The sequence below is a fragment of the Silene latifolia genome, chromosome 6, assembly GCF_048544455.1.
Source record: "Silene latifolia isolate original U9 population chromosome 6, ASM4854445v1, whole genome shotgun sequence".
In the NCBI taxonomy this organism is placed as follows: domain Eukaryota; kingdom Viridiplantae; phylum Streptophyta; class Magnoliopsida; order Caryophyllales; family Caryophyllaceae; genus Silene; species Silene latifolia.
The window spans coordinates 99,307,152-99,320,647 of record NC_133531.1 but is presented as its reverse complement, the minus strand read 5'-3'; positions in this window follow the sequence as shown (position 1 = coordinate 99,320,647).

The window sequence follows — 13,496 nt, the reverse complement described above, 5'->3', positions numbered from 1 at the left end:
TAGATAGTTTGTCCAATAATTAAAATGATGTATGGAATAGTTGACAATGAGGAAGTTATTCCCAAAAAAGTGAATGTTTCTGGCAAAGTGTGAGATATAGATAGTCATGCAAACATAAATGATGCATGTTCTTGTTTTCTTTGATATTCCTAGAAAAGTGTGAGTTAGAGATAGTTAGGCAAACATAGACCTCATCTGCTTGCACTACCAGAAAGTGTGAGTTATAGATAGTCACAATGCTGTTAGATATACTTCATCTTTTCAGTTACCATTGCCGTAATAAATTCTAGATACTAAGATTTATTGACTTGGACATTTTTAACATTTATGGTCTTTTACATGACCTTGTCCCAGGTGGTGGTTGTTGATCCCGAGGCCTATACATATGACGACGAGGTCCTAAAGAAAGTAGAGGCCATGGGGAAGCCAGGACTTGTTGAAATTTATCCGAGACGACTCATTCATATTCACTGTTGACTCTACTGGTGGAGTAAAGGCATCTCAACTGGTTCTTAACGCAATTGAAATTCTGAAATAAAAGCTATGATTTTGGAGAGTTAGGCGCTCATATGAGATGAGGGCATGAGGCCGATTATCAACTGGTAAAAAACTTTCTTAAGGTGTTACCTCCAATTAGCAATCCTTAGCATGTTTAATTCCTGCTGGATGTTCTTTTGTAAAATACGATGCTGATCGTAGTTTCTTAGAACTACCATTCTCTTTAATTTCCCATGACTGTCACTTGGCATAGACCATTGTTTTTGGACTGTATCCTGTAAATCTTCTTCCGATGTGCATCTTCTGACTTACGACTAACTTCTACTTTTTACTGTTAATAAAATTAACATGCCCAGATAAAGGGATTAATGACTGAATGATGTACTTCTGTTAACAAAGTCACAAGATTAACTGTTGTAAAAGCTGAAAGTGGTCCAATTAATACCAGTTTTAGGTGCCAAACTTCGTCCTTGTTTGACTATGACATCTTGAATTGTTGTATCTTTTGAAACAAAGACAAGATGGTTACTGAGGTACCAAGTTGTTTTGTTCTTCACAAACTCTTTGTTTGGTGGCTTAGCTAACCTGTGTATGTACAACTTTGTTGTAAGCAATTCTAAGATGTATGTTGTTTTGGCATTATGACAGTACTGAAAAGAATTTAAAGTTGTTTCGGGCTCAATAGGGAAGGAGTTGCATTATTGGTAATTGGTACACATATTTGAATCCTACTAATATACTTGTATGCACCCTTAGAAGCTTACCTCATAATTGTCTTGATACTAATAAGCCAACATACGTTGAATGCGCTTACATTATGCAGGCAAGCATCAGGCTCATGTTCTTGCCATTGCAGATGTTAAATGCACTTCCTCTAACGTCAACGATGCCTTCCTCACGGTTTATTTATTGAACTGACTACCAATTGATTGTTCTACACCATAAAATACTTCTGGGTTTAGATTGTAGGTTAGGTTGAAAGTGTGTGCTCTCACTTTCTATTTTGCAATGCCAGTCTGTTGCTTCAAGGGTCGCTGAAGAAATGGGTATTAAATGTGGTGAGAAGGTTGGTTATGTGATTAGTTTAGAAAACGTGACAACACCGGTGAGACTCTTTTGGCTCATTTATATCTGTATTGTTCAGTCTGCTTCAGTTATGAGTAGTACATCATTTACACCTGACACCTGAATTATGCATCATCTGCTTCTCGTGAAATTTGAAGTGTTTCACCTTCCTATAACTGATGTACTAGGAAAAGTTTAAGAATATCCCATTATTCTAATTTTAATTTTTGGGTTAATTTTTGATGCGCTACAGCAGCCGGCTGATTCTGCCATTGCTCAAACGATTACTTGGATTCATTCTCTCATTTTGGTATGTATGTGCTTATCCTCCCTTTTCGGTTTTCAGTTTTTAGTGAAGGTTTAAGCTTCATTGTAAAAATTTCAGCTTTTTAGTTATGGTAGAAATTTATAATCGTTTCTGTTGGTGGGTAGTTACTTCGGCTGTTTTGCAGTTAGTTGCGTTAGATGATAGTTCAACATTAAATTGATTGTAAATTTGGTGCTTGGTTGGGTGACTATGTTGATTATATTCAAAACCCTAACACTTAAATTGATTTTTAGGGCTGTTATTAGGTTTTCCAGGATCGAATCTTGTGGGTTAAGAAATTCGAATTACAATTATTTATCTTGAAATTGTATGCTGTGAGTTAATGACGCAAGCAGAAATGATCTCTTGACCCATCTTGAGGATTTGACTGAGAGGGCTTCATGTCTGTCCTATATACATTTGATGGAGCGGAGCAGATCAAACAATGTCATTTAACCAGTTGCTCTTACATAATTGATGTTCCATTTTGGGAACTAACAGACTCGAAAGAGTTGGAGAATGAAATTATGCTTCCTGCAGTCCGGTTTCTGATAAGTAACTTGATTGAGGTAATAAATTCTGATTCTACTGGATTAGATTTCATGGAAAGTCATGATAAAACTTTGGAGACATGGCTCATCGTCATGAAATATTGAAATGTATTCTTGCTAATCCACTTCTGCTGTATTATGAGGAAGAATTAGACGATGTCCTCGTTGAAATTGGAAAGGGGATCTGTGAACTGGGAAGCATTTTCGCTACTACTCTACCAAAATATGCAGAGAGAATATTCTGTTGGAACCTACCACTCATTCTAATACCAGCCTGGACAGGAGAAAAGAAGAAAAGGACACAGCCCATGATCCAACATAGGACACCCATCTTTTCAGGCCCATTTATTTATAATCCCTAGGTCTTTTGTAATGATCTTATATATATATAGATACCCATTGTACAGCAACATCAATTAATAATAATATTCTTATTCCAAACAATTCCTCTGCAACATTGTTGTCATCCATTTCTCCTTTCATAAATTCATTCAAACACATTACATCATGCAATATAACAGTTTCTTACATGGTATCAGAGCGGGTTAAAATCCGTCTCTTTTCCATTCTACCAAGGTATTTATCATCTCATTGTTTTATCTTTCGTTGTTACTATCCTTTCCTGTTTGTCCATTGTTGTTTTTGCTCTCGGTTAACCTATCTTATACGAAAGCTTGTGCCTTGTTGTTCCTTCTTGCTTTATTTGTTTAATTTACTGCGAACATGACGAATCCTCCAAACCCACCTAAGAAAGATGAGATCTTGGACCCATCTGACCCACTTTACATTCATGGTGCTGACACTACTACACAAAAACTGGTTTCCAACCCCTTTGATGGAAACGGTTTTAATTCTTGGAAAAGGTCCATGTTAATAGCCTTATCTGCTAAGAACAAGATTGGGTTCATAAATGGGGAGATAAAGAAACCTTCTGAGACAGACCCTAATTATAGGAAGTGGGAAAGATGTAATGATTTAGTCATTTCCTGGATTTTAAGCTCTCTTTCTGATGAAATTGCTGAGACTGTCATGTACTATGAAAGTGCTAAAGAAATTTGGGACCAACTGAAAGAACAATTTGAGCAGTTTAGTGGAGCACAGCTTTATCAGGTCCAAGACCAACTAAACCAGTTGAGTCAAGGGTCTGACTCTGTCTCTACCTACTTCACTAAACTTAAAAGGTCACGGGAAGAACTTAGGAGTATATGGTCACCTCCCCCTTGCACTTGTGGGTCTCGTGTGGAAATTATTAAACATCAAGAGGATCAAAAAGTGATAAAGCTTCTGATGGGTCTGAATGATAGCTATAATACTGTGAGAGGCAACATTCTGATGATGAAACCTTTGCCATCATTGAATGGGGTCTATGCCTTGCTCATTCAAGAAGTAAAACAAAGGCAAATCTCTTCTCAAAGCCCATTGAATCTGGAAGCTTCAGCAATGGCTTCTGCAAGAAACTGGAATAACAAACAAGCCGTTCACAAGCAAGTGACTAATCAAAGAGCTGTCATTAATTCAGAGAATTACAGAAATACAAATTTCAATGGAAATCAAAGAGCTACTAATCAACCATTCAATGGTAAAAGGAACAACTATTTCTGCACTAAGTGTAACATGGAGGGACATAGTAATGAGAGATGCTATATCCTTCACCCTGAGCTGAGAAAGAAAAAGTTTGAAGCTAATCTGAACTTCAACAACAATCAGGCATCTGGAAGTCAAGATCAGTCAGGAAATTCAGCCAATCTAGTTGATATTTCTTCTTCTTCACAGGAATACAGTGACATCATCAATGGACTCAGCAATCTTGGTCTTGACCCTACAGTTGCCCATGCTATGATGACAGGTACTAATTCTGACCCCAATTTAAACAATTGCAGCAATGAATGGATCATTGACAGTGGGGCTTCAAGTCATGTTACCCCCCACTTGTATTTGTTTGATAAATGCTTTAGTTTGAATACAACTTGTTGCTTAACCATACCAAATGGGTCTAAAGCCAATGTCACTCACATAGGATCTGTTAGACTCACACCCTACATCACACTCCAAAGAGTTTTACATGTTCCAACATTCAAATTTAATCTTCTTTCTGCTAGTCAACTTACCAAAGATTTATCTTCTAAGATCATTTTTACACCTGATTATTGCCTTATCCAGGTTCCTTCCATCAACAGAACCTTGACCCTTGGTAGACAAAGAAATGGCCTCTACTATGCTGACCCCAAGCTCTTAAGCAAGACCACCAAAGTTGATGATTCAAGCACCCCTAGTTTATCTTCTGTTTTTGTCAATTCTGTTGTTGCTGATTTAGACAAATGGCATTGTAGACTTGGACATGTTCCACTTTCTGTTTTGAAACAATTATCTGTTATTAATAATTGCAAGCAACATGATTTATCAATCTGTCAGATATGTCCAAAGGCCAAATTCCATAGGCTTCCTTTTCCTTTAAGTTTTTCTAATTCTAAATGCATTTTTGAATTGTTACACATTGATCTCTGGGGTCCATTCCACACTTCCACTCACTCTGGGCACAAATATTTTCTCACCATTGTAGATGACTTCTCAAGAACCACATGGACACATTTGCTAAGTCACAAGAGCAATGCCCTACCTATCTTGAAAACTTTCATTATATATGTTGAAAAACAATTTAATACATCTGTAAAATGTATAAGATCTGATAATGGTGCTGAAATAAGTGAAAAACAAGCTCTTGAGTTCTATAAATCCAAAGGAATACTTCATCAATCCTCTTGTGTTGACACACCACAACAAAATGGCGTTGTGGAAAGGAAACATAGGCACCTCCTAGAGACAGCCAGAAGCCTTTTCTTTCAATCCAATGTACCCATTCAATTCTGGGGACAATGCATACTTACCGCTACCTACCTCATCAATAGACTCCCTACTCCTGTCCTTGGTAACAAGTCTCCTCTTGAACTTCTACATAAAGATGTTCCTTCCTACAGTCACCTTAAGTCTTTTGGTTGTTTGTGTTTTGTTGCTACTCTAAAGAGAAACAGAGATAAATTCCAACCTAGATCCAATCCTTGTGTCTTTCTAGGATATCCAAATGGCAAGAAATCCTACACTGTTTTAGACCTCAAAACCCAAAAATTATTCTATTCTAGGGATGTTGTCTTTCATGAAGACATATTCCCATTCCATATGTCAAACCTTTCAAAATGTTTTCCACAAATCACTCTCCCATGTCCACCAGAAACTTTGAATGACCCTATATTCTACCAATTTTCAAATAACCAAAATGATATCTCACAGCCCCAAGACAACAATGATCAAGTCAACAGAAATCTCATTCAGACTGAACAAACTACTGTGAGTACTACTGACGGTGACAGTGCTAGTGACACTGCTGCTAGTGACAGTGCTGCTGGCAGTAAATCTAGCACTGCCTCCCAGTGTCCTAATCCTACCCATGGCTCTCCTCCTGTCTCTCACACACATAGAAACAGAAGGCTCCCTGCATATCTCCAGGACTATGTTCTTGATCTTCCTCCCTCATCACACAATTCTTCCCAAGACATTCAACACATCAACACAAGTCACTGGTGCAATTTAGTTGGCCATGAGACTTTACCAGACACCACAAAGCAACAAATAAACAACATTTCCTCCTACACTGAGCCTCACACCTACACACAGGCTTGCACTGACCCAAACTGGAAATTGGCTATGCAACAAGAAATTCAGGCTTTAGAATCAAATAATACTTGGACTGTGACTGCCTTACCTTCTGGAAAGAAGGCCATATTCTCTAAGTGGGTTTATAAAGTTAAACTAAAGGCTGATGGTTCCCTTGAAAGATACAAGGCCAGACTAGTCATTAAAGGCTGCAACCAAAGGGAAGGTATTGATTATCAAGAGACCTTTTCCCCTGTTGTAAAAATGACTACTGTAAGAGCCCTTATGAGTGTGGCGGTTAACAAAGACTGGGACATCTTCCAACTGGATGTCAACAATGCCTTCCTACATGGTGACATCCATGAGGAGGTGTACATGAAAATGCCTGAAGGAATACCAAACCCTTCTTCTAAGGTTTGCAAGCTCAACAAGTCTTTATATGGACTCAAACAGGCCTCGAGGCAATGGTTCTCCAAATTATCTGAGTTCTTGAAGGCCCTCAATTACACCCAATCTAAGAATGACTATTCCCTCTTCATTAAGAATAACAAGACCGATATTACTATCTTGGGTGTATATGTTGATGATATCATTATTACTGGCTCAGATAAATCTCAAATTAATACCCTTAAACAACAACTTAACTTGACTTTTGGAATCAAGGATCTAGGAAAACTGAACTATTTTTTAGGTTTTGAAGTCTCTCACATACCAGGTGGCATTGTGTTAAGCCAGAAGAAATTCACATCTGACTTACTGAGGGAAGCAGACATACCTGAGAAGCCAGTTGTAACTCCTTTGCCCCTCAATCTCAAATTAACATCCACTACTGATGCTCCTTGTGAGGATCCTACCAAGTACAGGATGTTCATAGGCAAGCTAAACTACCTCACCCATACCAGGCCTGATCTCTCTTTTACTGTCCAAATGCTAAGTCAATTCATGCAAAACCCCCAACAATCTCACTATCAGGCTCTTTGCCATGTGTTGAGATACCTACGAGGTACTGTTGGCCAGGGCATCATGATCACCAAATCCAACAAGCTTACTCTTCAAGCCTTCTCTGATTCAGATTGGGCTGCATGTCCCATGACTAGAAGGTCCATTACTGGTTGGGTTATTCTACTTGGTAAGTCCCCCCTCAGTTGGAAAAGTAAGAAGCAAGGTACTGTCTCTAAATCTTCTGCTGAGGCAGAATACAGGGCCCTATCTCAGGCTGCTGCTGAAGTTACATGGCTGGTGCGACTGCTGACAGAGATGGGCATCACCAACCTTCAACCTGTCACTATGCACTGTGATAATAACAGCGCCATTCACATTGCTAAGAATCCCATTTTCCATGAAAGGACCAAGCACATTGAACTCAATTGTCATTTCACAAGGGACAAAGTCTTAGAAGGACTCATCCAATTACAGTACCTTCCCACACGCTCTCAACTTGCTGATGTTCTTACCAAAATTTTACCATCCCAACACCATTGGCGTTTTCTTCACAATCTTGGAATGCTGCCTCTACGAGAGCACCCTCCGTTGGGGGGGGGGGGGGGGGGGGGGTTGGAACCTACCACTCATTCTAATACCAGCCTGGACAAGAGAAAAGAAGAAAAGGACACAGCCCATGATCCAACATAGGACACCCATCTTTTCAGGCCCATTTATTTATAATCCCTAGGTCTTTTGTAATGATCTGATATATATATAGATACCCCTTGTACAGCAACATCAATTAATAATAATATTCTTATTCCAAACAATTCCTCTGCAACATTGTTGTCATCCATTTCTCCTTTCATAAATTCATTCAAACACATTACATCATGCAATATAACAGTTTCTTACATATTCATCATAGTGTGGTGGAGGAAATCGACTGCCTGTAGGAATCAGCAAGTAATGCTCATCTGAAATATTCTGAACTGTTGCCGTCCCAGCTACCTGAATCTGAAGTAGGATTTTTGGGGAGTCTTATAGTAAATCTAAAGAAATTGAAGGATCCCAAACCTGACTACTCAGCATCTACTATGCACCAAATTGAAGCACTTTTTGATGAATTAACCGTATGAAGTTCATTTCTGGACGATATTCCATTCAAGCATGATGAACAAGAGAATTTGAAAGAGCTCAAAACTCTGATTCTGAACATAGCACGTAAAGTTGAAAGTGTCAGACACCTTTAAGGAGGTTCCGGAATGGTTCTTCGAAATGCGTTTAGCTGATGTCACAGAAGAGCTTAAGAAGAGATCAAGTTAATAAACCAAGAATTGATAGAAAAACGTGAAGCCCCAGTGATTATGAAACAAGCTGCTGAACATGGTAAAGCAAAAGACCTATAAATGATAGGTTTCGAGGACGAGGAAGAGAAATTAATAAAGCGGCTATGCACAAGGTGTGGTCATTGGAAATCAACTCCATAGTTGGCTGCCATGTTCGAGCAAAACAACTTATTGTCGTGAAAGTGTATGAAGGTATTGTTCCATCTTTCACTACTCATGATTGGTGTTATGTTTCTCAAATTATAAAAAGAAAAAGTTGCTCTAGCTAATCATAAGTCAGATAATTGGCCCTTGTAATAATCTTCATGAACTGAGAACTGAGGATTTAGCTCTAAAGCTGTATCTATGTCTTCTGAAAACGAAAAAGTACTTGATTGTCATGGACAATTTATGGGATATTGAAACATGGAGTGCATTGAAAAGTTGTTTTCCACCTATCAACAATGGCAATAGAATCTTGATGACAAGCAGGTTCAAACCCATTGGTTTGCTACTTACTGGGGATGGTAACGTCTTGAACTCTTATCATTGTGGATTTAGACAGAAGCCTACTAAGCGTAATATATGTATCCGTTCGTGTTGTAGCTTCTTGCTGTAATCTCGGTCTGTAAGTTTGTCTATGAAATAAAAAGGGCCCATGTGGCGCCGTGTCATTGTCATTCTACCTTCTATTTTACCACTGTTGTGTTACAATTATTTTGCAATAGAAATGGCATTTTCAAGCGTTGATGGGAATTTTGTAATAAACACTATACTCATTCCACCATCTAGGTTAATGGCTATGCTTGCAAATGACTGATTGTTAACACATCTACTTTGGTGTTTGAAATGGCGTGAATTTTTTGCCCTCGGGGCAACTGGTTTCTACCGACTTTCCCTAAGAATTCAACCAAATTGGGGCACCGCGCCCGATAGGATCGGGCGCGGTGCAACAACTAGTTACCATAAAAATCTATGTAAGGAAATTGTTTTTCCTTAAACTTTCATTTTTATGCTTTTATATTTGCATGCATGTTACATAGATCATCAAAATGATAAATTATGAGATAATTTAATTTTTATTAGAGAGTCTAATATGGATCTATGATCTTTCAAGTGGTATCAGAGCTTAAGCTTGTAATTTGCATGTTGATTTTAAGCATATTAATGAATTATGAGATAATTTATAAAAACTCAAAAATTGTGTTAGAAGAGGTTTTAGCACGAATTTTTTGGGGCATGCACACCTACTGATCTCAAAAGATTTGTGGTAAAGTTTGGTGATTTATGAAGTTATTTTGCTATTTTTAATGATTTTTGGTAGAAAACCGAGTCAAAATGCCGTATTTTAGTTATAAATTGACTAAAAATAGTTAAAAGCTGATTAGGGCCATGGAAGTTTTATGGTGTTTCATGCATGATTTATACTGATTTTATGCAAAATCTTGAAGGTTGGTTTGAATTTTTCCATGTTTATTGATTTTATGAGATAAAAATCGATAAAAGTGAAATAAATTAATCATAATTTTGAAACGATTGATTCTGCCCTTGATAAATTTATGTACATTTGAAAATGTTATTTAAAAGTGAAAAGTGAAATTTAAAATGTGTTTTCACCTTGTTTTGATGTTTATTGGTTTTAGTGGTTAAAAACCGATAAATATCGATTTTTTTCTTCATAAATTTTATCCGGATTTTTGGGGCACTTTTTCTGACATTTTTGTGTTCTTGGGAGTGTTCCAGAATATTCAAAATTTTTGTTTCAATTTTTTGGGTAATGTTTTAATTATTTTGGATTTTTACTTAAAAATTATGATTTTACCGATTAAATTAGCAAAATATCACCAAATCAAACTAATTATTCATCATAAAATTAGTGAGGACTAATTTTGAGGTCCAAAACAATTTGGACAATTAGTTTGGACTTAAATGAGATTTAAGAGTTGATTATTGATTTTTACAAGTTAAAAATCGATTAAATCCACAAAAACCGAGATGGATACCAACGACTGATAGATAGGGCGATTTTGGCATCATTTTACAGCATTTTAAGCATATTTATTTAAGTTGAATGAATGATTGTCATGTATTTAAAGTATTTATCTTGTTGTACCTAGTATGACCTAGTTTATTTTAATCGTTATTACCCGAAATGAATGGGAATATCGATTTGTTTGTAATTAAATACGATCTCGTATCATCGGTTTGTAATTAATTAATAGTTTTATTTATTTTATTAATTAATGTATAATAGGAATAGCTATGTAATTCAATTGTAATAGTTATTCTTACCGGCGTTTCCAAAAGACGGATTACATCGAGACGGAGTCTATTTTTGGAAGGTGTTCCAAATCCCACAAGAAGGAGCCACTTTTGGAATGAAGAGGCAAGAGACCAAGGAGTTGGTTTCCGATATGTAATAATCTAGTTTTTATTAACTAGGTGGCCATACTAGGATTTATTCATATGCTTACTTGTTTGCTTGTTTTTATTTTCGCGCATGCCAAAATCGCCATTCACATGCATTTTATCTTCGCGATTGTCAATTCACGTCATTTACATTCACCGACTTAGTTCACTTATAGGGAATTTATGACTAAATTGACAAGATCTCTCACATAACTAAAATTGAGATTAGCCTTACCAATTAGTAACACCTATGAATCTCTTGTTCATTAGAGCCACGCTCGCCCAAGCGGGGTGTTCTCTTTTTACCTTGATTAAGTAGGGTGGTAAGCGGTTATTAACGCCAAAATTGGTTGGACTCAACGGGATATAAGACGGTCTTGTGTTCCTGGGCTAGTAGATGAATTTAAGGAAATTCGTCGACCAAGAGTTCTAGAGGTAGAATTAGTCAACGTGACTTACCGAATTTACACAATTATGGGATGTTTCGCCCAAGCGATGCTCATTTTTGTTTAATATTTGGGTCTTGGAATCATTTATATAATTTAGTGGGAGATCATTATATAAATGTTAAAACTTGTTAAAGATGTTTCACAAGTAAAATTAAAACATTGAATGTTAATTTTTCCTATTTTTCGTTCATTCTTATAAATGTATGACATCGCGCACTTCATCCTCCTTTCTCTATTTATTATTATAATCGTTTCGTTCTTTCATAGAAAGCGGTTTCTTTGAAGGAATTAATGATTGGTAACATGATTTACCTATTCACCTATATTAGCTTACAACGATTTTTGTGATTATTATACAACTTATCGTCTATACATATTAAAAAGGGATTTCATGTTGCAAACTCATATTACGAGATTGAAAGGGAGTCACATTTTATCAAGAGAGTCTTGATTTAGGAAGTGACACCTCCGTCATGATGATGACATATTAGTTTTAATTACTCAAGTGTAATTCAAAAGTTTGCGAAAAGAGTTTTCAAAAACACTTATAATACTCCAATATGATACCGTCAAATGGCTCACTTCGAGAAAGGCCAAATCGATTGTTTATGCGCTAAAGAGTTTTGGCATATGATAACAATTGAACGGTTAGGTAGTCCAATTTCGAAAGAAGTTGAGATTTTGCCACGTGTTACACTCACTTTATAGTAATTCATTCTTACTAAGTGTATAAAATATCACGAATGACATGAAGAAAGGTCTTCATGAGATTCATTTTTTGCTTGATTAAAGCAAAGAGGAATGTGAAAGTGCGTGGGAGTGAAGAAGTATCAACCCTAGATGTATGCGATAGAACAAAGTTGAAAGCGACATCTACTCAATGGATAGGCTAGTTCCACTATCTTGGTATGAGATACCAAGTACGGGTCATTTCTTTGTAAAGAAGTTTACATGAATTGATAAAACGTAAGACGTCTAGCATAGGAAATTTTTGTATCGAAGTGGTGCTAGAGTAGCAATGATTTCGATAAGGACAAATGTACCTAAATTTTTTTTTAAAAGAATGTAATTATCTATGTTTATACATAGAAGGCATCACTCATGTGATTTAAAACAAAATGTTGTACCTACTCCTATGATAACTTGGTGGTTGGTTTAGACCACTTAAGTTAGAGGAATTTTACATTCTTCACGAAAACTAAATGTTATACTATCTTGTAGATTTTAAAGTCTCTAATCTGGTGAACCCAATTGATCAAACCTCAAGTAAATTCGTTTCAAACGAGTAAACGAAAAGCACATTAAACAGCCATTTGATTGTGAGTCTTATGGTATGTGTGCATGTATTATGTTTTTCTTTTGCAGAAAAGAAACAAAATAGTGAGGTGATTGACCATATACATACGGATGCTTAAGGCCGATAGTTAGTTATATATATATATACTTCGTTACTTTTACCGTAATGTTAAGTAGATATGAAAATCTCATATCTATTTAATAAGACATACAAGTGATTTTTGAAACGTGGAATATTTTCAAAATGAAGTAGTAAACCAAAAGCACGTCAAGATCAAGATGTTGATCGGAAGTTTCAAAGTAATGACTTTGAAGATCAAATGGGTAATATCAAGTAATGACCTTGATAATCACTAAGAAGATTGTGAACCAGTTCACATAATACCTTCTCCTTGGGACACCATAGAGTATGGTGTAGTCAAGTATATAAACCGAACTTTATGAGATATAGTTTGAAGTTTTTCGCAATTTTTGTAAGCTATTTTCTCACTAAAAGTTTAAAACCCGACTATAATAGCCTTAATGACTCCATATGAGATATGGGTAGGGAGGGTCCCTAACTTGTCATTATTATACATTTGGGACCATAAATGTTTATGTTCAGAACCAATTTATATATTTGTGAGGGTTATCCAAAATTGAACCACTTGGTTTTTACTCCTCCAAAACGAGAACAAAGAGTTTGTGACTCGTAATGCTGTCTTTCCAGAAAGATTTTCATTTTCTGGAAGACAGAGTGGGAGAAATTTTGAACTTACGGAAGTCCAAGACCCACAAACTGAGTACAATGCAAGAAGATGTTCTTTATTGAGACTCAGTGGTGAGTACAATGCAAGAAGACGTTCTTTATTGTGGCTCAGTGGTTATAAGGAGATAATTTTGTGATAATATTGCGTTACTTTTCAAAAGTGACGAATCTTAAACTCTCATCAAAGGCTTTTCTATAGCATGAACTCTATGTGATGGCGTGTCACCATGCAATTTGAATTGATCTCCTTGCACACGATGCGATAAGGAAGGA